This window comes from Hordeum vulgare, chromosome 6H (assembly GCF_904849725.1).
Source record: "Hordeum vulgare subsp. vulgare chromosome 6H, MorexV3_pseudomolecules_assembly, whole genome shotgun sequence".
In the NCBI taxonomy this organism is placed as follows: domain Eukaryota; kingdom Viridiplantae; phylum Streptophyta; class Magnoliopsida; order Poales; family Poaceae; genus Hordeum; species Hordeum vulgare.
In genome coordinates this window covers 122,253,416-122,277,405 of record NC_058523.1, presented here as the reverse complement: position 1 = coordinate 122,277,405, position 23,990 = coordinate 122,253,416, and the positions used below count along the sequence as shown (strand labels likewise).

At 41.1% G+C, this 23,990-nt stretch overlaps 1 long non-coding RNA gene and 1 pseudogene across 1 annotated transcript; one reads left to right on the top strand and one right to left on the bottom strand.

Annotated features, from left to right (window-relative positions):
- Nucleotides 1-9,164: 9,164 nt before the first annotated feature.
- LOC123405205 lies at nt 9,165-11,194 on the bottom strand (annotated as a pseudogene).
- A 7,364-nt stretch (nt 11,195-18,558) lies between these two features.
- Nucleotides 18,559-23,276, top strand: LOC123403839. Its single transcript, XR_006611568.1, has 2 exons — nt 18,559-22,980; nt 23,066-23,276. It is a non-coding gene; the product is annotated as an uncharacterized LOC123403839 (long non-coding RNA).
- The last annotated feature ends 714 nt before the right edge of the window (nt 23,277-23,990 follow it).

Sequence of the window (23,990 nt, the reverse complement as noted above, 5' to 3'; positions counted from 1 at the left end):
CCTTCCACCATCACTACCTACTTAGTGCCGTGCAACTTTCGCCGGTGCACAAAACCCACCATTAGCCTCCCTCAAAACAGCCACCATACCTACCTACTATGACTTTTTCAAAGTCATTCCGAGATATATTGCCATGCAACTACCACCATGACATGTGCCACCACTTCTACAATGCCATTTCATGATCGTAAGATAGCGAGCATGATGTTTCCATTAATGTCTATGCCATGTTAGATCATTGTCACGGTACACTACCGAAGGCATTCCATATAGAGTCATCGTTGCTCTAAGTTTTGAGTTCAAAGTGTGATGATCATCATTGATGGAGCATTGTCCCATGTGAGGAAATAAAAGAGGCCAAAGATGCCCACCAAAAAAATATAAAAAAAAGAGGCCAAAGACCCACCAAAAAAATGATGAGAGAAAAAGAGAGAAGGGACAATGCTACTATCCTTCCACACTTGTGCTTATTAAGCACCATGATCTTCATGATTGAGAGTCTCTCGTTTTGTCACCACCATATAGCTAGTGGGAAATTTTCATTACATAACTTGGCTTGTATATTCCAATGATAGGCTTCCTCAAAATTGCCTTAGGTCTTCATGAGCAAGCAAGTTGGATGCACACCCACTAGTTTTCTTTAGGAGCTTTCACATACTCTTAGCTCTAGTGCATCATTTGTATGGCAATCCCTACTCATTCACATTGATATCTATTGATGAGCATCTCCACAGCTCATTGATATGCCTAGTTAATGTGATTATCTTCTCCTTGTTTTTCTTGCAACCTCCACCACACTCCACACCACTTATAGTGCTAAAACAATGGCTCACGCTCATGTATTGTGTGAGAGTTGAAAAGGTTTGAGAAAGTAAAGGTGTGAAAACAATTACTTGGCCAATACCGGGGTTGTGCATGATTTAAATTCATTGTGCAATGATGATAGAGCATAGCGAGACCATGTGCTTTTATAGGGATAACTTTCTTTTGGCCTTGTTATTTTGAAAGTTCATGATTACCTTGCTAGTTTGCTTGAAGTATTATTGTTTCCACATCAATAGCAAACTATTGTTTTGAATCTAATGGATCTGAAAATTCACGTCACATAAGAGGAGTTACAAAGGACATCTATGCTAGGTAGCATGAAAGCATCAAAAATTCATTCTTTATCACTTCCCTACTCGAGGACGAGCAGGAGTTAAGCTTGGGGATGCTTGATACGTCTCAAACGTATCTATAATTTTTGATGGTTTCATGCTGTTATCTTGTCATCTTTGGATGTTTTATGTACCTTTTATATCTTTTTTGGAACTAACTTATTAATTCAGTGCCAACTGCCAGTTCCTGTTTTTCTGTGTTTTTGGCTCTTTTCAGATCTGACTTTGGAACGGAGTACAAACGGAATAAAATCCCCGAAATAAATTTTTCCCGAACGGAAGAAGATCAGGGGGCTTGAGGGCCAAGCTAGGAGAGCTATAGGGGGCACACAAGCCCTGACCTAGCTCCTTCACCTATATATTTCCTAAAATACAGAAAAAATCAGGGAATCCACGAAAATACTTTTCCGCCGCCGCAAGCTTCCGTTTCCGCGAGATCTCATCTGGAGACCCTTCTCGGTGCCCTGCCGGAGGGGACTTTGGAGTTGGAGGGCTTCTACATCAACAACATCGCCCCTCCAATGACTCGTGAGTAGTTCACTTCAGACCTACGGGTCCGTAGTTAGTAGCTAGATGGCTTCTTCTCTCTTTTGGATCTTCAATACAAATTTCTCCATGATCTTCATGGAGATCTATCCAATGTAATCCTCTTTGGCGGTGTGTTTGTCGAGATCCGATGAATTGTGGATTTGTGATCAGATTATCTATGATATATATTTGAGTCTTTGCTGATTTCTTATATGCATGAGTTGATATCCTTGTAAGTCTCCCCGAGTCTTGGATTTTGTTTGGCCAACTAGATCTATGATTCTTGCAATGGGAGAAGTGCTTGGTTTTGGGTTCTTACCGTGTGGTGACCTTTCCCAGTGACAGTAGGGGCAGCAAGGCACACATCGTGTAGTTGCCATCAATGGTAACAAGTTGGGCTTTGTCGTAGATATGATATTGTCCATCTACATCATGTAATCTTGCTTAAGGCGTTACTCTGTTCTTTTGGACTTAATACACTAGATGCATGCTAGATAGCGGTCGACGTGTGGAGTAATAGTAGTAGATGCAGAAAGTATTGGTCTACTTGTTTTGGACGTGATGCCTATAGATATAATCATTGCCATTGATGACGTCACGACATTGCGCGGTTCTATCAATTGCTCGACAGTAATTTGTTCACCCATCGTCTACTTGCTTTCATGAGAGAAGCCACTAGTGAACACTACGGCCCCCGGGTCTATTCACACCTATCGTTTCCACTTTCGCTTTTACTTTGCTTTGTTACTTTGTTGCTTTCAATTCTCACTTGGCAAACAATCTATAATGGATTGACAACCCCTTCATAGCGTTGGGAGCAAGCTTTTTGTGTTTGTGCAGGTACTTGTGATACTCCTCCGCTGGATCGATACCTTGGTTCTCAAACTGAGGGAAATACTTACCACCGTTGCGCTACATCACCCTTTCCGCTTCGAGGGAACACCAACGCAAGGCTCCAAGGCCACGGGGGAAATCCTTTGCATATTTGCCTAGGAAGTCCCTTAAGGCGTAGCCGTAGCAGAAGGATTCCTGGTGCCTTTGCTGAGGAGTATCAATACAAGAACAGTCTCCCGTCAGCACGTGTTTCTGGCGCCGTTGGAAGGTCTTTTGTTGCAGTAGCATGGCGCGGCGGTGCTGCGTGCGATGAAGCCGAGGCGTCCGTTGGAAGCCAGCCCGCTTCCAACTCAGCGTCTCCCGCAACAAGCAACCCTTGAAGATCGTCAGCAAGGAACTCAAGCCGGCGAGGCCCTTCGCCTCGAGGCGGCGGACCCCCCCTGCTTCGAGGACTACTGACGGGGGGATAACCCCGAGGTAGGCTCATCCAACCTATTTCTTTGCGCCCAAGTACAAAGGGAGTCTTCAGCTTCCTCCAAACAGCCACTCCTCCTGGCCGGCTAGGAAGCGCCTGCCGGCTAGGGGCGAGACGGTAACTCATCCTGGTCGGCAGGAAGCGCCTGCCGGCTATGGACGAGACGACGACTCCAAGGCCGGCTAGCGAGGCCGCTAGCTGGCTAGAGAGGCCGCTAGCCAGCTAGAGAGCTCCCTTCACATCCGATCCTAGGCTTTGACGAGATTCTATGATTAAAAGTGAAGACGCGTCAGCACGGGTACAAGGTTGAGGCGCACGCCAGGTACAGTGTCAGCGGCCGTACCGCTGACCTACGCTGACTCCGATCCGTCAACCCAGCATAGTACCAACCCGCTAGAGCCCACTCCATTACCGAGCTCGGCGTGGCCACAGTGGAGGCGGCCGTACCAGCGACCCATGACGAATCTCGCAAGACGATGTCGGACGTACCACATGTGTCCTGCGTGGGCCTCACGCGAGAGCCCCATTGGCTGGCCAGCGGGTCCCATGGCCAGATGGGACCTCGCAGCCGGCATGCCCCTCCAACGACAAGACTAGACCACGGCGAGCCCCCTAGCCAGCCGGCGAGGCTACCACGCGGGCCCCTCTTATGTACTTTTATCCATATTGTAGGTCGGTGGGTTCGACTTAAAACCCCCCGATCGCTAACCCTAGATCGGAAAAGGTTGTCGGTAGGGTTTGTGACGGCGGTGAACTTCGTCAATCATGCCCCAGCCCCCACCTCTGTTAATATAGTGCGGGTCACAGGGGCCCACCAACCATAATGGCTTGGGCGCCCCCGATGAGGGCGCGTGGATGAAGAGTCCGGTGGGCCGTTGGACCCACACGAGAGAGATCAACCTAACAGAAATCAAACTTGAAACTTGTTACATAGCCAACAATTATCTTAAAACTGAGATAATGAATGAATCTGAAGCAAATTCTACATCCACCTGTGTCATGACAATAGCAATATGGAATTCATTCAGCACAGCTCAAGTGTTAAGTCATACAGTTTTGACCAGTAACAGTTCAAATTGTAACCTCAGTATTCAAGTGCAACCTTTTTGTGTTGTATGTATTGGAGATGTATTCCTTTGTCTGAAATGTAATGGGGATCCTAACTATCTAGGACGAAAACATAAAATCAAAGAACTTCATAATTAAAATTAAGAATTTGATTACATTAATTGCAATGAGTTACTCCCTCCATCTCATAATATAAGAGCATTTTTTATATTACACTAGTATAAAAAACACTTTTATATTATGGAACGGAAGTATATGATAAGCTTTCATAAGACATCACTACCTGATAGAGTAATCAAAATCAGATATTGCATGACAGTTAAAAGCTACTCCCTTCCCATTGTGTCGTGGTTCACTTAAAGTACCGAAACGAAAACCAAAGATTCAGGAGATGGAAACTATGTAACCTAACAGATATACACATGCATCATTGTGTGCCACCGATTAAAGTGAACAATCAGCACATTCCGTGAGAGTAGTAAATCAGACAGGCCTTGAAATCTGGTTGCAGTTCACTTGAAGACTACATGATACAAAAGCAATGCTCTATTCCAGTGTATTCTTTCAAGCTCGGTTAGTATATGGATGCCAACTATCTAGCCTAATAGATATACATTTATGTACATGCAATTGCTTCTTAGTATAACATGAACTTATGTTTTTTTTTGGAAAAGGAGGTTAAGACCCCCGACCTCAGCATCAATCAATGCATACAACCATCTTTATTACTTATTCAACAAAGGTCTGACAAGAACATACATCAAGCCACCTGAAGCCCCCACTCACACCTACAAAACGCGATAATGTGGAGTGCTCTCACTCCACATATCTAAAGCCGATGTCGTCGCCGATCCATCCACATAATGTATCGGAACTAACAGCCGGTGCAGCAGACCTAAAGCGTACATCACATGCACACGTTTTAGAAGCCGTCATCATCATTGAACCGTTGATCCATCTTCAGGAGAGAAATCCGCATCATCCATGCTAGTCCGGCCATCCGTCGACGCCACCACGGCGCCCAATGGTGCCACCTCCCTGCGCTCATCCATCCAGACGCGAAGACTCTGTAAGATATGTTGTGCGTAGCACCTACCGAACGGGCATGATAAAGCGTAGCACCTGTCGGCCAGGCATGACCTGACATCACCACCGAAGCTTCGTGCAGGACGAAGATGCTCCACCTCCTGCCTCTGTCTTCCAGCGCTTCTCCACAAACGATGCTCCCTAGAGAGGAACGGCACCGCAATGCCGCCATCGTCCGATCTGGAAAACCAGATCCTAGGGTTTCCCCTCGAGCAGCATGAGTGGATCGACCTCCCTGCGCCCATCCATTCACACGCGAAGACTCGTAAGATCTGTCGTGCGTAGCACATGCCGAACAGGCATGACAAAGCGTAGCACCTGTCGGCCAGGCATGACCTGACATCACCCCCGAAGCTCCGTGCAGGACGAAGACGCTCCACCTCCCGCCTCTATCTTCCAGCGCTGCTCCACAAACGATGCTTCCTAGAGAGCAACGACACCGCAGTGCCGCCATCGTCCGATCTGGAAAACCAGATCCTAGGGTTTCCCCTGGAGCAGCACGAGTGGATCGACAGTAGTTACAGGACGAAGCCTTCATCAAGGTAACGGCGCAGAACGCCGCCATCGTCCGTCGTCGGCTCGATTTTCACCGGCAACTATGTCTCCCCGAGTCACACCTAGTACCGAATCCTGCGACGAGCCCAATCACGGGATCCCAAGATCCGCCGCCACCGGTGCTGCTACAAGGACCCACCACCTGGCCCGTCATCCCCAGCGGAGGGGACGCCGCCACCACCATGGTCGGATCCGGGTTAGCCGTCGCCGTCGCCACCGCCAAGACCGGATCCGGGTTGAACGCCGCCGCTGCCACCGCCACCTGCCACGCCCAGCTTCTCCTTCATCTTCTAGCCACGTCTAGCCGACCGGCACGCCACACCCAGTCAATCTCCACCCGCGCCGCCACCGAGAGCTGTTGCGCCGCCGTGCCTTGGATCCGCATGACGCCGTCGTCGAAGCCGCCGTCCCGTGCCGCACGGCATCGAACGAGGAGAACACGAACTTGTGTTAAAAAAATAGTACTCCATCCGTCTTTAAATTCTTGTCTTAGATTTGTTTAGATATGAACGTATCTAGTCAAATTTTAGTATTTAGATACATTCATTTTTAGACAAAGCTAAGACAAGAATTTTAGGACGAACGGAGTATAACATGAACTTGTATGAAACTCGTTTATTATCACGGAAGCTTCCCCTATGTAACATCAATCGGTACAATAAATAGGTGTATTCACAGATATATTCATCAATGAAGCCGATGTCAAGATGCATAAGCTAATCCTCCAACACACGAGCTACACGTGCATGGACAGTGACACACCACCTGGCTGGACTAAGATCTGAAAAAACAAATATGGCCTCCCAGCTGTATATATCGAAAGTCGATGTTAGCATAGACAAAATATCATTTGAATGAAAGAGAATAAAATAGAAAATGTGGTGAAAAATAGAGGGAGATGAAGGAAAAAGTGACTAAAGCAAAAGTCCTATTCTATTTCTGGGCTCAAATGCTTTTGGTGAATGGTAAAATAAAAAAATAGTAAAAAATATCGAAAAATTCTGATATTTTTGGTAAACTCTGAAAAATGTTTTATATGCATACCAGAAATCAGCACAAAATAAGATTCGTGCAAGTCGTGGCGAAAAAAAAAATCAACAGTCCAAAATGTATTCAAAATTAGCATTTTTGGAGTATCTTTTTTTTTTGCCATGACTTCCACAAATGTTATTTCGATCTGAAATTTTACAAGCATACAAAATATTTGTCAAAATTTATAAAAATAAAAATCAATTTATTTATTTATTTTTACTGTTTATGAGGGAGCATTTGTGCTCGGGAGCAAAAACTCCATGTCCTGGATAAAGAAATACACATAGGTACACATACATGGATAGTATGAGAGAGTACATGTAGACTAACCATAGATAGTAGCATGAAAATTTATAATAAAGAAAACGAGATTGTGAAATTTTTTAAATCATCAGCCCACATACATCATACATGGATAGTGAGATGAGATATGAGATAGACTAACTTGAACCTGGTCTATAGCCATTGCAAATCGTGAGCTATTGGATATTTGGATTCGCCAAACAAACAAATGTCCAATTTTTTGATTGACAGCATCTGGATCAAATTAGGAGGAAAACCTCAACACCAATAAGAGTCCGAACCAGTAGTAGACAGGGGAAGGGGAGCGAGGGAGGAAAAAATTATAGCAATGTACTCTCTCCGTTTCTAAATATAAGTCTTTTTAGAGATTTCATTACGAACTACATACAGAGCAAAATGAGTGAATCTACACTTTAAAGTATGTCTATATACATTCGTATGTAATCCGTAATAAAATAACTAAAAGGACTTATATTTAGGAACGGAGGAAGTAGAACATAGAGCAGCAACCTACGTGAGCACCAACCAACGAGCACCAGTTTCCGGTTGTTCGACTGAGAACACCTGCATTGAATTGGGAAATATAGAGCATCAATAGAGTCCTAAATTGGATGGAACACTATCCAGTACCAAAGGTCGACCCTCAAACCCCTCAGAAAATTTCAATTTCTCTACAAAAATCGAAACATCGAGGGAGGGAGAGAGAGGGTGAGAGAGAGAAACCTTATGTGTGTAATCTGGAAGCGTCAATGGATTGTTCGTCCAGCCACAACCATGAACACAGATAATCTGCCTCCAAGGTATTGTCGACTCGTATGATGCACGGCACGCAGTTGCGATTGGAATAGCCACGCATCCAAAGAAAGGAACGATCCTCGCCCGCCTCCCCAGCGTCTAACCCGGTAAAATCAGGAACAGTCAGCCAAATCGCTCATCTCGACCCCTCAGAGCTTTTGCCCCAGGGAGTTTAGTGATTTAAGAGATTTTACAATGAAAACAAGGTGCAAGAACTTGCCACAAACAAGAGAAATATCCACAATTACCACTGGACAAATACTTGATAACAAGGATAAGAGAAATATCCACAATTCACCTTATCCTCCTCGACTCAGTACATACCATCTGACTGAAAAAGGTTCAACAGTGACAATTAATCAATCATACAACAGTTCCAGTCAACTGCAGCTTGTAGCCCAAGAGCATTATTTTCTTTTTCTAAAAAAAGGCTTCCCCTAGACTCGGGAAGTGAATCGGGACGAGCAAGGGCATCCCCTCTTTGATTTTGTGGCTAAGCGATGACTTCTCCTTCAATGTCTACTCCCCGCGCATGTGCTTGCACCTTTGACACACTGGACTCTTGTATAGTTTTATGTCCTCCAAATTCACCGCTGCTTGCATGATACTCTTGGCATAGCTCACGAGTTTGTCTTCTCCTTGAAACCTCCCATAGATACTGAGCCCAGCAAGGTTGTGGTGCTTGAAGTCAGATGCAGATGGTTCCCACTCCAGTCCCTTGTCCTTCTCCTCGCTAAATGCACCCTTCTGCCTGTGCTCCCCTGTTACCATTAAGCATAAATGATCCCGCACCTGCACTCAATCAGGTCAAAAAAAAATATTTAATTCCTAACTATTAAAAAAGGTATTCATGGAGGCCGAGCTCCAAAACGCCATTCTCCAAATAAAACTGTATACTATATCCTGTATCTTTCACTCGTTTCAATGCAAAATTTTCTATAGTCCTTATGCGACAAAGACAATCTATCTCAAGGAAAGATTAGTTGGTCTTTCTTGTCTAGTTCGAGCAAGACATGAGTTATTCTAGCTTTGGCAACAAGTTTTGAGCTACTTCTATATATATAACGAATAAATACTGAACATTTTACAACTCTGATTAAAACGAATATCATTCTTCAGGAAGAAGTGATATACTCAAAACCTGAATTGCAGCATAGAAGCCCACTCCGGAGGTCACCACTCACCAGACAATCCCTCAACAAGGCAGATGCCCGGTAAACTTAGAAGGGTAACGCTGCAACAAGTAGTGCATGCAAGACATGGTAACATCCAGTGATTTAAGAGATTTCACAATGAAAACGAATAAGAGAAATATCCACAATTTCCACTGGACAAAATATACTGTACTTAATAATAAGGATAAGAGTACACCTTATCCTCCTTCAACAGTGACAATTAATCCATGCATAATACAACTTACAACAGTTCCAGTCAACTCGGGAATCTTGCAGTGCAAGAGCATTATTTAATTTTTCTAAAAAAAGACTTCCCCTAAACTCGGGAAATGAATCCGGACGAGCGAGGGCATCCCCTCTTTGATTTTGTAGCTAAGCGATGACTTCTCCTTCAATGTCCACTCCTGGCGCATGTGCTTACACCTTTGACACACCGGACTTTTGTATAGTTTTATGTCCTCCAAATTCACTGCTGCTTGCATGATTCTCCTGGCATAGCTCACGAGTTTGTCTTCTGCTTGAAACCTCCCATAGATACTGAGCCCAGCAAGGTTGTGGTGCTTGAAATCAGATGCAGATGGTTCCAACTCCAGTCCCTTGTCCTTCTCGCTAAATGCACCCTTCTTCCTCTGCTCCCCTGTTACCATTAAACATAAATGATCCCGCACCTGCACTCAACAAGGTCAAAAATATATTAATTCCTAACTATTAAAGAATGTCCGAACTTCGAAAAGGAGACAATGAAAAAGAGAATTGGCACAAGAGCTCACCACGATGAGTAGTTTCTTAAGGTTGGGTGCACCTTGGAGTAAGAACATTGTCCAAGTCAGATCGCATTCTTCAGGAATGTTAAGCAAATTCAAAATCCTGAGTTTGTGGAACACAGGTAACAATTGCCTTCGACCTTCCGGTTTGACCCAAATCTAAAAAAGATGGGTAACCCAGAATTATGTTAACCACAAATAATAATTACAACATGCCAGACATACACACATCATTGACAACATTGAGGGCATTTTAAGTTTCAACTAACCTTTTCGCTTCTGAAATTCAAATGCAGCATGCTTATGGCAGTCTTACCAAGCAACTCACTTAACTTGAGCATCTTGTGCCAAGAGAGAGCAGTATTAATGATGCTCACAGTCTGGAGCAGTGGGACATAGCCAAGACAGAAGGGGTCATCTTTTGATCTAAAAATACTAAATTTCAGTATTGTGAGCTTTGGTGCCCACTTCAGATGAACCCTCTTAAAGCAGCCACTGACAATCGTTAGTTCGCTGAGTTGTGGGTGCTCCACTTCCAGAAAAGACTGAATACCCATGTCACATTCGTTGAGGAAGAGGAACTCCAGTTGCTTGCATATACTAAAAATTCTGGGGAAATCTGATTCTCCTAACCTCAAATTCTCTAACGTTAGGCGTGCAAGACAACCAAATGTGTTTGGACACGAATCAATGAATGACATGAACTGCCTCCCATGTGTGAGCAGATCAGCCTTGGTACAATTTCTAAGCAACTTCGTCAACCTTTTGTGTTGCTATGCAGTTGGCAACAGTCTGGCCAATGAAAATGGACTCATCTCCCAGGTAGAATTGCATGCACAACAACTGAATGGTGTGTAGACTTCCAGCCCTCCTTTCCAGTATGCTCCGGGTTGCATCCAGCATGGTGGTGTTGGACCGAACCATATCATCTTTGGTTAACTTGCTCGTTGTATGCTTTGACTCAAAAGAATTCGCCCTTATAACAACTTTTGAGAGTATAACAGGGATGTCCTTCCAACGTTTGGAGAGGATGGTGGTTCGTGCGGCGTCAGCGATATCAAGTCGCTCGACAATGTTGAGCAAAAGGTCATCAGGCAACTTGCTGAGCCTATCATCTTCATTGACCTCCTACATTTCATACGGAAAGGAATCAGAGTTGATTTCTTCTTAGCCTCATCACACATGCAACTTTAATATTTTCGACAAACAAAGATAAAAAGAATTATACTTTCCCATGGAAGACACAAGTTATACTTTATAAATTTTATACTACTACCATAAAGAAAGATGCAATTTTGATTATACAAAATTCATACTGTACCTCCCAATAGAAAGACACAACTTTTGTTTATACTTACCCACCGAGAGATGCAGTTTTGACAATACAATTGTTATACTTTCCAAAGAAAGACCCAGTTTCATTTGTATAATTTTTGTACAACTACTGCTTACCAACAAAAAGAAGGAAATTTGATTGTACGGATTTTATACTCCCTCCGTCTCCAAAAGCTTGTCTCAGATTTGTCTAGATACGGATGTATCTAACGTCTCTTAAAAGATGCAATTTTGATATGCAATTTTTGTACTTACCGACAGAAAAAAAAATACTCACAGATAATAATATAGATTATTATTATCATAATTTTATAATAATTTTAATCATACAGATTTTATAATTTTCACAGGAAAAACATAAATTTGAACACGACTTCTGATTATGGTTCCTACCGTACATATTATCATTGCTGATAATAATCTATTTTGCGGGTGATGTTGTAAGATAACCTAGCGAAAGGAAGAGGATCAGGAGGAGAAACTCATCGCCATGAAGATGAGGACTTGCGGAGCGCCGAGACGGGTGGTTTGTCCACCGGTCGCCAAATGCTGATCTCCACTAAAGCTAAAACAAGCGGCTTCCCGCGGTGTCCGCCCGGGCAGGTATACGGCGGCTTGGATCCCGCCTCCGCTGGCAGCTCGGAGAACGAAATCGAAAGAGGGCCTATTTTCTGATTGTAGTGCTTCGTTTGCGGGACTGCGACTGAAAAGGGTAGCCGCTTTGGTCGCCGACTGCGATTCAGACAGGAGCCGCTTGATTGCTTAAATTGCTCCTTATTTGGTCTTCTCTTCTCAAGCACCACTCGATAGGACCTCGACGCGCGACGGCGCAAGGGGAACCAGCGCAGATCTGATATCCCAACTGCTAAGAGGAACTCCACTTGGCCAAACGGCCCGGGCCCGGCCCGGACCGGCCGGACACGAATATTATGAAAGAATAAAAATAAATGACCGAACAGTCTTTCTCATTGAATGAAAACTGGGTATTTATACCCTTCTTACAAGGCAGTTAGAGTTACAATGTCGGTAACCACAACCGACGTAAACAACCGGCTTAAGCATTGATTACTAGGATTAAATTAATCCTTTAACACTCCCCCTAATCTATGCTAGTCTAATACGCTTCATCTTGATAAAGATTCCTTCCGGTATGTGTTTGCCTTGAAAATGTTCATCGTCTTCATTTTGAGAAACACTTGTATAATCTTTGTAGTCTCCTCCAAAACCCTATGGGAAAAATATGAGGAGTATAATATAGATATGTTGCTAAAACTCCTTAAAACCTAGTGGGAAAAATAACAAGGAGAAAATAATGCAACATATAATGATTATTGTCTCTTGATAACTCATATGAGAAAAACCTTTGAAGAAGGAGAAAACTCATTGGTGAGTTTAGAGAACAATTGATATGTCTTGAGTACTTCCTTTAAAAACCCCAATAGGGAAAAATAGAAAGTATGACATATGATCTTTGATAAGATATTGCCTCATTAAAAACCATTATGAGAAACTTTTGAGAGAAAAACTCATAAGGGAAAAGAGTGCATTTGACATGCCATTGAAAACTCCTTTAAAACCCAGTGGGAAAAATATAAGGAGAAAATGATATGGCATATACAAACACTTGTGATTATATTGTCTCGTTACAAACCTTTTATGAGAAACCATTAGGGAAAACTCATCGAGGGAAAAAGAGTACAATATATGCAATCTGATGATTGTTAATAGGTTATAGTTTGGGAGATTACTCCCCCTGAACTTTGCAAATATGGTGGATGTCTCATACCAATTTCATTGACATGAACATAAGATTGTGTATAATCTGTTGGATTTTCACATGATTTTGTTTGCAAATTATTTCCTCACTTTTCTATAATCCATAAGGATAAATAGTTTCCGAGCAATGTGATTTATGATATTGCTCTTCATATAACCTGTTGGTATTGAGTAACACAAGTGAAAGTAGCTTTATAAATCAAGTAATGTGATTCTGATGAATCTCAACCACATGATTTTGAGTGTGGTTAATCATTCTGCCAAGCCATGCATATTTTGCAATGCTTTTAGGTAAAACAATTATGTCATAATGATAAGTGGGAATAACCATTAAAGTCCATTTAGATGACTTCCATATGAAGGCTATTTCAACAAATTCAGTCATTGATATGGCGTCATTTGGGATCAAATAAAGAGTCAATATCATCGTATCATATCATGGTCATATTTTGTATTTCTTGATGGAATTGTCAATATTTATTGTGAGTTTAAGATATAAGATGATATTCCATATATCAAGCATGTACCTTTTGTTGGGGGTTGCACTTTGAACAAACATAGCAAATATGGTGTCAGGCCTGACATAGTTTGCAATCATATGAGTGCTTTGACATTAGTGAGATATAGAACTTCAGGTCTTTATGTCACTTCATTATCAACCCTATGTATGTACCTTATCAAAGGTAGTATGACCATACATGTCTTTTCTTGTTATGATATATCCACACTGAACTTCTCGTATATGTTTTGGATATATGTAGACTGATATGTATTCTTGAGTGAATGCTCAAGTTGTAAGCTTAAGCTAAATTTGGTTGAATTCAAATTTTCTGTCTTGAGATGATTTTGTGTATGTTTATGTCTTGTAGAGACATTGATGATGAAATCATCGATATACACTAAGGTGATGTAAGGAAATAAAATTTTGGGATTCCTTTATTAACACATGAACAATCATCATCCTTTGAGTAATCCTCTGAAGAAGGAACTCGTCTAGTTGGTAGTACCATATGATTCACGACTATTTCTAGTCATAGAGTGACTTATGAAATTTTGCACAATACATGTTGCGATTTGTTTTTGGATTCGGAAATGAAGCCCTTCAGGGAATTTAATATAGATTTCCGAAATGAGTGACTCATATGAGTATGTATTCACTGCATCTATTAACTGCATGGATAATATTATTTGTACTGCCAACGGTATTTATTGTCGAAACATAGTTCCACTCATACAAAGAAGGAATGTTACATCGTAATCGATGTTGGGTCTCTGCGTGAACCCTTTTGCTACAAGCCTCGCTTTTTCACCACCTCATTGACTTTGTCTATGAATAAGAAGTTTTTAGTATTCCATATGGAAGATACTTATGAGGAGTAGGTATTACTGTGGTAAATACCACTCTTTGATTGGCGAGTGATATTCTTCATTACTTGCTTCCTTTTATGTGAACCAATATGAGTACAAGAGGCACTCTACCATAGATTTTGGTTCAGGGCCCAAAAGGTTTTAGCAATTTTCAGAAGAAATATATGTCGACAAATGTAGACTTATGTTATATGATTCTGGAGGAATCAATGAAATTTTTGGAAATGTATTTATTCCTTTTAACTCCTTGTGATTTCCTACAACAATGGAGTCAAGGTGTTTCGATGTCCCGACACGAAAACATTTGTGCACATTTATGTCGGGCTTTGGATGATGAGCATCCAGTGAGGTGTTCTTTCAACTTGATGTTGAATTACATTTACTGGTTGAGAATTTGATTTCCTCTATTCCCGCGAAAGCATATGCGAGATTATATCTCATGTGGTCATATTTCTCCCCCTCTTGCTATCATTTCGGGAGAAGAGTGGTTTATCAGGTACCTCCACTCTTTTTGACACTTTTACTTCAAGAATATAAAATTGAGTGACACATTTGTGATTAGTAAATGTATGTGGCAGATTTGCAATGTGTTACAAATATGTGATTCTAAACTTCGTGTTCAGATTCTTTGAGTACGTGGATATAAGGACTGAATGTGAATAACATTTCTAATTTATTTCTTGGCATTCTTTGTGGTACTTGTCTCCCCCTAATGCCAGCAGTGTCCTTATTGCTGATGCAATCAACATACGGGCTATGAATAATTTTGATTGACGAATAAATTTTTATTCCTCACATAGATCCCTAATTTTCTGTGAGAGCCCATTGATGTATGATGGAGTGGTGATATCGGTATGTAACCGAATTATCGCAAATAGGAAATACTTTGTTGATTTCCACGTAATTACTACCAGGGGAAAGTAGTATGCTATGCAGTTGGTATGATTTATATCATACTTACGGTGTGTAATGTCGTATTTGTCTAGCATGAGGCTAGTAAATTACGATTCTATAAGTTTGATCATATTTTTAATTTCATTACCTTTGATAAGATATTGAACTAAACCATTATGTGTATGTACATAAAGTATTATGTATAATCAGACATTGCTTGTGAAATGAGTTCAACGAAGTTGTCCATTCGAATGAATTTATCCCTTGTTTAGGATAACTTGCTCTTACTTTGAGAATTTGAGCAATTAATTTAGTTATATCATTCATCATTTGTGTGACAAGAGACACACTGAAAATCATTTTATAAAGGTTTCCATGAGTACCATGAAGTATCTATATAATACCATATAATGGTTGAGTAATCCACATATCTTCTGAATGTGTTCAAGGAAGAATGAGTTGGCTCATTTAGAATTGTAAGGTGAGAGTTCCTTAAATTAATTTCCCCTATGGCACATGTGGTGCACATAAAATCTGATGATTTGAGAAATTTTGCAACTTGTTAAGTTGTGACCAATAGAATTGTTAATAATTTTCTAATCATCCCCAAACCAGGATGGCTAAGGCTATTAAGCTTAACATTTAATTTATTGATACTTAGAAAATCATTGTGTACGCAACAATATTGAGTATGAGTTGATTCATACATCCAAAAATTATCAAATATCAATGCCCGAAAAATAGGATATTGGACATCACTCTACATGTAATAATACAAGTATAGGCTAATGATATTTTTGGAATAATCAGGAGATTACATGAGGTATCCAATATTAGTGATTTTTTTATTATATATATGCAAACATATCTTGGGTGCAAAGAAATTTACGAACCTTTTCTTGCACTAGATTTTTGGTTCTCCTTCTGAGGAAGATTTGAGAACAATCATTTACCAAAATAGTTTCCAGTTATAAGTTTGTAGTTTTTCAAATTTATCGTAATGACTTCTTTGTCTTTTTAATAAATTTGTGGTGTGGTTTGACCATATGTTTGAGGGTTTGGTAATCGTAGGTACGATGTTTAAATAACCACACATTTGACAAACTTGAGAGTTGTCGTTGATCGTTCGAAAACGATATATTCCCTATTTAATAAATAATTCCATCTTTGGTTGCATTTTAGCCTCCACTTTACTTTGAATACATCATGGTTCTATTTTGTGACCAATGACTTGATTATTATTCACAATGCTAGCAATAATTTCAAATAATGGAATAGCACCCGTTGGGTGAATCTGATCATTTTATGAAATTCCATGTTTCTTCATCATGAAAATGGTAGGACTATCATAAGAATATGTAAAGTGTATTGAGGGCTTTTCAACTGGATCTTCGGATGAAAATATTTGATCATGAGATCTCAACTTAAAGTTGATCGAGTGACAAAAATGTGAGCTACGATAGACTTGAGGTCTTGAGAAACGAATGGGTGATTATTCGCGATGTGCTCATGGCAGCATGTTTCTCTTAAAGGAAATATTCAAGATGAATAAATATTCGTCCATTATGTACTTAGTTTGAGAACTAAGTGAAGTTGGTGACAAACGAAATACATATAAACATATTTAGCTATTAAGAGAATAGCCATGCCATATATTTCGAAGGTGGAGTTGTAGTGGCCACAAATGCCGCATGTGGATATAATGACTCATGTCATGAATCATCTTAGAATAAATAATATCACCTAACATGTACTTACTGTATTTGGAAATGTCAACCATGCTTACTTGAAAATGCTAATGCATTTATTTAATTTACTTCTAGGAGTAAGTGACATCTATGAATAAATGATTTGTTTGAGAACAATCATGGCCAAGGTGATCCTTGGTGAACCTGGGTATATCCTTCAGTACAACATAGTGATGTGATGAAATTATTGCTAATGTTTTGGACTTCATTCTTGAGGAAGTGTGTGACTTTAGAGTCAGTGCCAAAACGTACAGACTTGCATGCTTAACATTGGTTAGTCACTATGAAAGTATAACCATGATGTGATGTGAACCTTGTGAAAGTGTTGATCCACTCTATTATTTCCATAAATTATGGGGTCCATCTTGATAGATGGACGACACTTTAATTAGAAATAGTGGCGTAGGCTTCATTGCCATGTATTTTATCAATGTAATAAAAGGTAATCATTGGAGTATGCAAATATTTGCATAATTCTCTATGACATATTCAAACAAAATGAGGCTTGAATAATTGATACTGGTAGATAGTACAATCAACATGTAATAATCATGCATGAATTTACTATGATAGTAAATCATTTTAGTGAACAACAACAATTGCTTCAGAGGAGCAAATTTTAGTACCATTGTTGCCATATAGCCATATGTGTAGACCTCAGTTTATATAGAATAACACTTTGAAGATAATCACCAATATGGTGTAGATCTCGCAGTAATAGAAAACATAGTCTGACTTTTATCAATAGATGTTCATATATCTATTACCTTATGTTATTCTATATTTAAGAAAATCACTTTAAAGGTAGTCATATGTCCGAATGACATGATGTAGACCTTGCAGTAATAGTGGACAGTCTGTAATTTTTTTTACAGTAGATGCCAATATTACCTTATGATATTCTAAGGTAGTCACATCTAACATTAATATTAGAAAGAGCACTTTGAAGGTAATCATCTTGTAAAATTGACAAGATGTAGACCTCACAGTAATGATGAATAATCTACAAATGGTGCAGTAGATATCACCAATACCTTGTGATTCACAAATAAAATTTAGGCTATATACACATTAATATTTGGAAGAGCATATTGAAGATAGTCATCTTGCCAAAATGACAAAACGTAGTTCTCATAGTAGTGATGGATAATCTGCGAAATATGCAGTAGATGCCACCAGTACCTTGTGATTCCAAATTTGATTTTAATTGTATAATATAGTTGTTGCACTAAAATTACATGTTACGGTGAATGCAGACACATTGAACATGTTGATTTATTTTCTCTAGATAGAATTATCATTTACAATCTGTAAATGCAATATGGAAAGTGAGTCTCCTATTGATTGCCAAGTCTATTATTTAAAGTACGTACACATACTAAATTGCAGAAGAAAAGTAAGCCTGATGGAATATTTTGCAAGTGCTACGTACAAAACATAGTTCCAAAATATTGGAGGACTAAACCATAGGTTTAGTAAATGCCAGTAACGCACATTTTGTTAAGTGAAACTGCAGCGACATGTATTTGTTATACAGAACTACAAGGGCTAAGTTGAATAACAGACGAAGAGATAAGGTTCGTCCTGGCCTTCCTTTCTCCCGTGAGATTCAATTGGAAAAAAATTCCGAGATTCAATTCTTGCCGTGGTGATTAGCTAGCCGGGCCGCCGGCCGGAACCACAAGCGATATCCGCAGAGCTGTGCTCCATATCCGGTAGGACGGGCCATGCTACAGCGCGTGCTACGGTTGATTGCCGCCTGTGCCTTCAGCCTGAGGGAGGGTTGCGCGCCGTGGTCGTGCTCCGCCTGAGGGAGGGCTGCGCACCGTGGTCGCGCTCCGCCTGAGGGAGGGTTGCGCGTCGTGGTCGTGCTCCGCCTGAGGGAGGGTTGCGCGCCGTGGTCGTGCTCCGCCCGAGGGAGGGCTACGCGCCGCGCCGCGCCATGGGATGCTGCTTCCGAGAGGTGGAAGACGTCGTCGTCGCCAAACGCGGATATCGTACATATATGTTTTTCTTTTGCTCCTGGTAAGGTCGCTTGTACTTGATTGCCTCACAGAAGTAGTACAGGTCGTGGATTTGATGTCATCGTGTGGTTGATCTCTTTTCTTCTCGGTTCTTGGAGTTCCTGGTACAGCAATTGATTTTTACAGGAATAAAATCAAACTGAATCACCTGTTTGACACCGATTTCTCTATTTCTCGTGGCCACCGGAGTTGCTTGGTGCCGTTCGTCGCGTGACGCCGACGGGTAGCGCGGGAGGGTGGCCTCACCAGGCGCAACAATGGCGCCGTGGGTTGTCGGGCACTCCGTGATGTGCCACGGGTATGCATCTCACGACTTCGTCGTCGGGCGAGCGTCGCTGCTTCGCCTCCAGATGCGGGAAAAAAGCCTTCGGCCCTCGCCCCTATTTTGTCTCTTCCCCGTCATTTTCTTCTTGTTCCAGTGGCCAAATCGCTCTCGACAGAGCAAGTGCATGATAACGTGTGAAAGAATAAAAGCAAATGATCGAATAGTCTTTCTTATTGAATGAAAACTAGGTATTTATATCCTTCTTACAAGGTAGTTAGAGTTACAATGTCGGTAACCACAACCGACGTAAACAACCGACTTAAGCATTGATTACTAGGATTAAATTAATCATTAATAATTATTAGCCGGGTCATGTCGTGCCGGCCCACGTGCGCAGCCTTCCGACCCAGGCATAACACGGAAGCTAAATGGGCCAGCTCGTCGACACGGCCGACCTATAGGCCGGGCAAACGGGGCGCCCACCCTGGGCTGCCGTAAGGCAGGGGCCTCAGCCGAGGTAATACTTCCCCATATCCAGCCCAAGTAATACTTCCCCATATCCCAGCTCAAGTAAAACTAGCGAACGCAGACGCTCCCGTGCCGTCTCCTGCACGAGACCGACTTTCCTCCCAAATCCCAGAGACCCAGACTCCCAGAACAGCACCGCCGCTCCCGTGCCGTCTCCGATTCCAAGAACGCCACCGGCCATTAATGGGGACTAATGGCGCAAATCAGATCCCTGATCTGCTCGCCTCCCTTCTTCAAAGATCTTCCCTTTCCTCACTTCCCCGTCAGCTAGAAGTTGGTGTCTTCGAGACAAGGAGATATGCCCGTTCCTCACTTCCCGGTGATCCCGTTCATCCTTTCAGTTAAATAGATGACCCTGACCCTGCATCTCTAACATCTCTTCTCTTTCTCTGTTTCAGTGGACGCAACCCTTCTCTTTCTCTCTCTCTCTGATGAACCGGGCCGAATAGGAGGTGAGGTTCGCTGGAATCATTGTTGATCTGCTGCAGCGAAAGGTGAAGCCAGGGGGAGGGGCCGAAGGCAGGGGGAGGGGCAGAAGCTGATTTGTTTCAGTGGATCTGCTGATTTGGCCGCCTACATCAACATTCAGGTGCCTTTGTTCCCTGTTTTAATCATTTTATGCTGCTTGTTCTTGATAAGTAACATGTCCTTTAGCAAGCATTTATCTGGTAGTAACAAAGGGAAGATAAAAAAGAAAAAAGATGAAGAGGTAAAATCTCTAAAAGGATCACTTAACAGATATTTCAAACCTGGTAGTTTTTCTAGAGATCCCCTGGAACTGGCCATAGTATGTGTTGAAGAACAACCAACTGAGAATACAAATGCTACCGATGATGATATGGATATGGGTAATGGTAATTCCAGCGAGCATGAAAATGTAGCTCGTTCATCAAATTATGAATCACCGAGTGTCGATAAACAACAACCATTCAGTGTTGATATTTTTGACCCACGAAACTGGGATAATCTGGATGATAAGGCAAGAGATATTTTAGTTGAGAAGGGCCCTGTAAGGAATGATGATATTGTGTTCCCTCCAGATAGTAATTCTATACATTTTTCACTATCTTATTATTCCACAAAGTTGAGGAATGGAGAGGTACATGCCAGGAAATGGTTGGTTTACTCTGAACATGCTAACAAAGTGTATTGTTTTTGTTGCAAGCTTTTCAAATCCCATATCAACAAGAGTGCGTTAGCTGGTAATGGGTTGAGTGACTGGAAGCATCTTAGTGAGAGGCTTAAAGAACACGAAAATGGTGTAGAACACATTAAAACCATGAACACTTGAAATGAGTTAAAAGTTAGACTGGCCAAAAATAAAACCATTGATAAGGATTTGCAGCAGAAGATTAATAAGGAGAAAGAACGTTTGAGACAAGTGTTAATGAGATTAGTAGCAATTGTTAAATATCTTGGTAAACGTAACTTGGCTTTCCGTGGATCTAATGAGAAACTTTATCAACACAGCAATGGTAATTTTTTGGCATGTGTAGAGATGATTGCTGAATTTGATCCAATAATGCAAGAACATCTTAGAAGAATTCAGAATGATGAAATTTATCATCACTATCTCAGCCACAAAATTCAGAATGAGTTGATTTCTCTATTGGCCTCTAGTGTTACTGGTTCTATCTTACAAATTATTAAAGAAGCTAAATATTTCTCCATAATTCTTGATTGTACTCCAAATGTTAGCCATCAAGAACAAATGACCCTAATTATTCGATGTGTTAACATGTCAAATAGAAAAATAAAAATAGAAGAATTTTTATGGAATTTTTGAGAGTGGATGACACTTCTGGTTTGGGTTTTTTAATGCACTTCTTGATGCAATTGAGTCTTATGGCTTAAATATTGATAATGTAAGGGGCCAAGGGTACAATAATGGTTCCAACATGAAAGGAAACAAACAAGGGGTACAAAGTCGTTTACTTGAAAAAATCCAAGAGCTTTATATATGCCATGTGTGTGTCATCGCCTCAATCTTACTTTGTGTGATATAGCAAGTTCTTGTAGTAAAGTTATATCCTTCTTTGGAATTGCGCAATGGATTTATGTTTTATTTTCAAGTTCCACTAAAATATGGAAAGTTTTACTTGATCATATTCCTAGTTTAACCGTAAAAGGTTTGTCTAATACTCGGTGGGAGAGTCGAATCAAAAGTGTAAAGGCTATTAGATATCAAGCTCCACAATTAAGGATCACTTTGTCCGAGTTATGTAAAATTTGTGATGATGCCAAGTCAAAGAGCGATGCAAAAAAATTATTTGACGCGCTTGGTAGTTTTGAGTTTTTACTTGGCATGGTTATTTGGCATGATATATTATTTGCTGTAAACATGGTGAGCAAGAAGTTGCAGTCTGCATCTATGTGTGTTGACTCTACCTTGCAGCAAATTGAAGGCGTAATGTAGTTTTTTGATAAGTATAGAGAGGAAGGATTTGCATCTTGTTTAACTATCACCAAAGGTCTTGCAATTGATATGGGCATAGAACCATCATTTCCAATAAAACCTAATGTTACTAGGAAGAAACAATTTGTTGAACCTGATAACGATGAAGAAGTTCTAAAAGCTGAGAAGGCGTTCGAAGTTAATTACTTTTTAGTTATGGTTGATATTGCAAAGGTCTCTAAGAACTAGATTCAAAGAACTCCAAGTTTTCAAAAGTATATTTGGCTTCTTACTTAGCTCAAAAGACATGAAGTTATTGGATGATGTCGAACTACACAAATATTGTGCTAAGTTTGTAGAAACATTTTCACGAAATGGTTCATGCGATGTTGAGTTAGATGATCTTTTTTCTGAAATTAGACTGCTGCAAATGACTTTACCATAATCAGATTTGCCATTGCATGCTATGGAGATTTTTTGAGTTTGTTAGAGATACTGACTGTTTTCCAAATGTTTTAATTGCTTATCGAATTTTGTTCACTGTACCAATGACCGTAGCATCAGCGGAGCGTAGTTTTTGCAAGTTGAAATTGTTAAATAACTACTTGAGGTCAACAATGTCACAAGAAATATTAAATGTTCTTGCTACTTTATGTATTGAGAAAGATAAGTTGGATGAAATAAATTTTGATGCAATAATTGATGACTTTGTTTCAAGAAGTGTTAGAAGAATTTCCAAGTTCTAGTATAGACATGAAATTCTCAGTTAGCTTTACTATGCCTTGAGAAGGAATGTTTGGAAGAATTGAGGTACTATGCTGTGAAGAATTTTGGAGTGAAGAACATGGCCGATTGGCGAGGATCGAGAAACAAATGTAAGTTCATGCCTAACTTTTTATTTGATGGTAACACAAAAGATTTAAGTAGCAACCAGTTTTAACAGGAATTTTTATTTTGCAGAACAAAATGACAGTCTCCATTCAAATTTAGGAATGCAAGATTTTGTGAAAAGAGAGCTTTTGTCAAACTTCATCTCCTTACTATCATGATGTAGTTCACTTGATCGACAAATAAATTGTACTGTCAATTTTAGAGTCCAAATTACGATCATCAGACTACGCTATGTATTGGATATTACTTTGTTTTTTAAATATACAATATTTTGAACTTCTGAGTAAACAAGGGCCCCTTATTTTTGTCTTGCCCCAGGGCCCCGTATATCTATGGCCCTCCTCTGCTCGTCGACACGCTAGACACGATTTTAAGCCGCTTTTAGATAGTTTTTGGGTCGATTTTGGCCTATTGAGCTATTTATACATTGTATATACATAAAAATATGTAGATAAAAAATAAAAATATAAACGGGTCGTGCCGTACCGGCCCGCGTGTCCAGCCTTCAGGCCCAGACACGGCCCGAGGCGGGCTGCGTGCCTGGCACGGGCCCGTTTAAGTAGTGTCGTGCCTCGCCCATGGCGGACCGTGCTGGCGGGCTCGTGGGCTGGCCTGTTTAGCCCGCCCCGTTTGGCCAGCTATACTCCTACGTCAAAAAACTGCCCCGCGCTAGTAAATCATGTTTTTCTCGTTCGTTTTGGCTAGTCCAGCAAAGACACTAGAATTGCGCGCTGGATAATCGTTATGCGCGTGGAGCGAAATGTCATTCCGTGCTGGATATTTTGGACGCCCACTCCCGCGCACAACACTGCTTTCTCTCCCCCTCACGACCTCTCTCTCGTCCCGCGCCCTTGCCTCGCCGTCGCAGGAGAAATCTCCTGATGGAGCGCACCGGCGACATACCCCTCACGCCTCCCTGCACCACCTGCGACTCCTCCGTCATCGCTGCCGCAAATCCTAGTGTGGGGGTGAGCATCGCCGGAGCCGCTCCTCC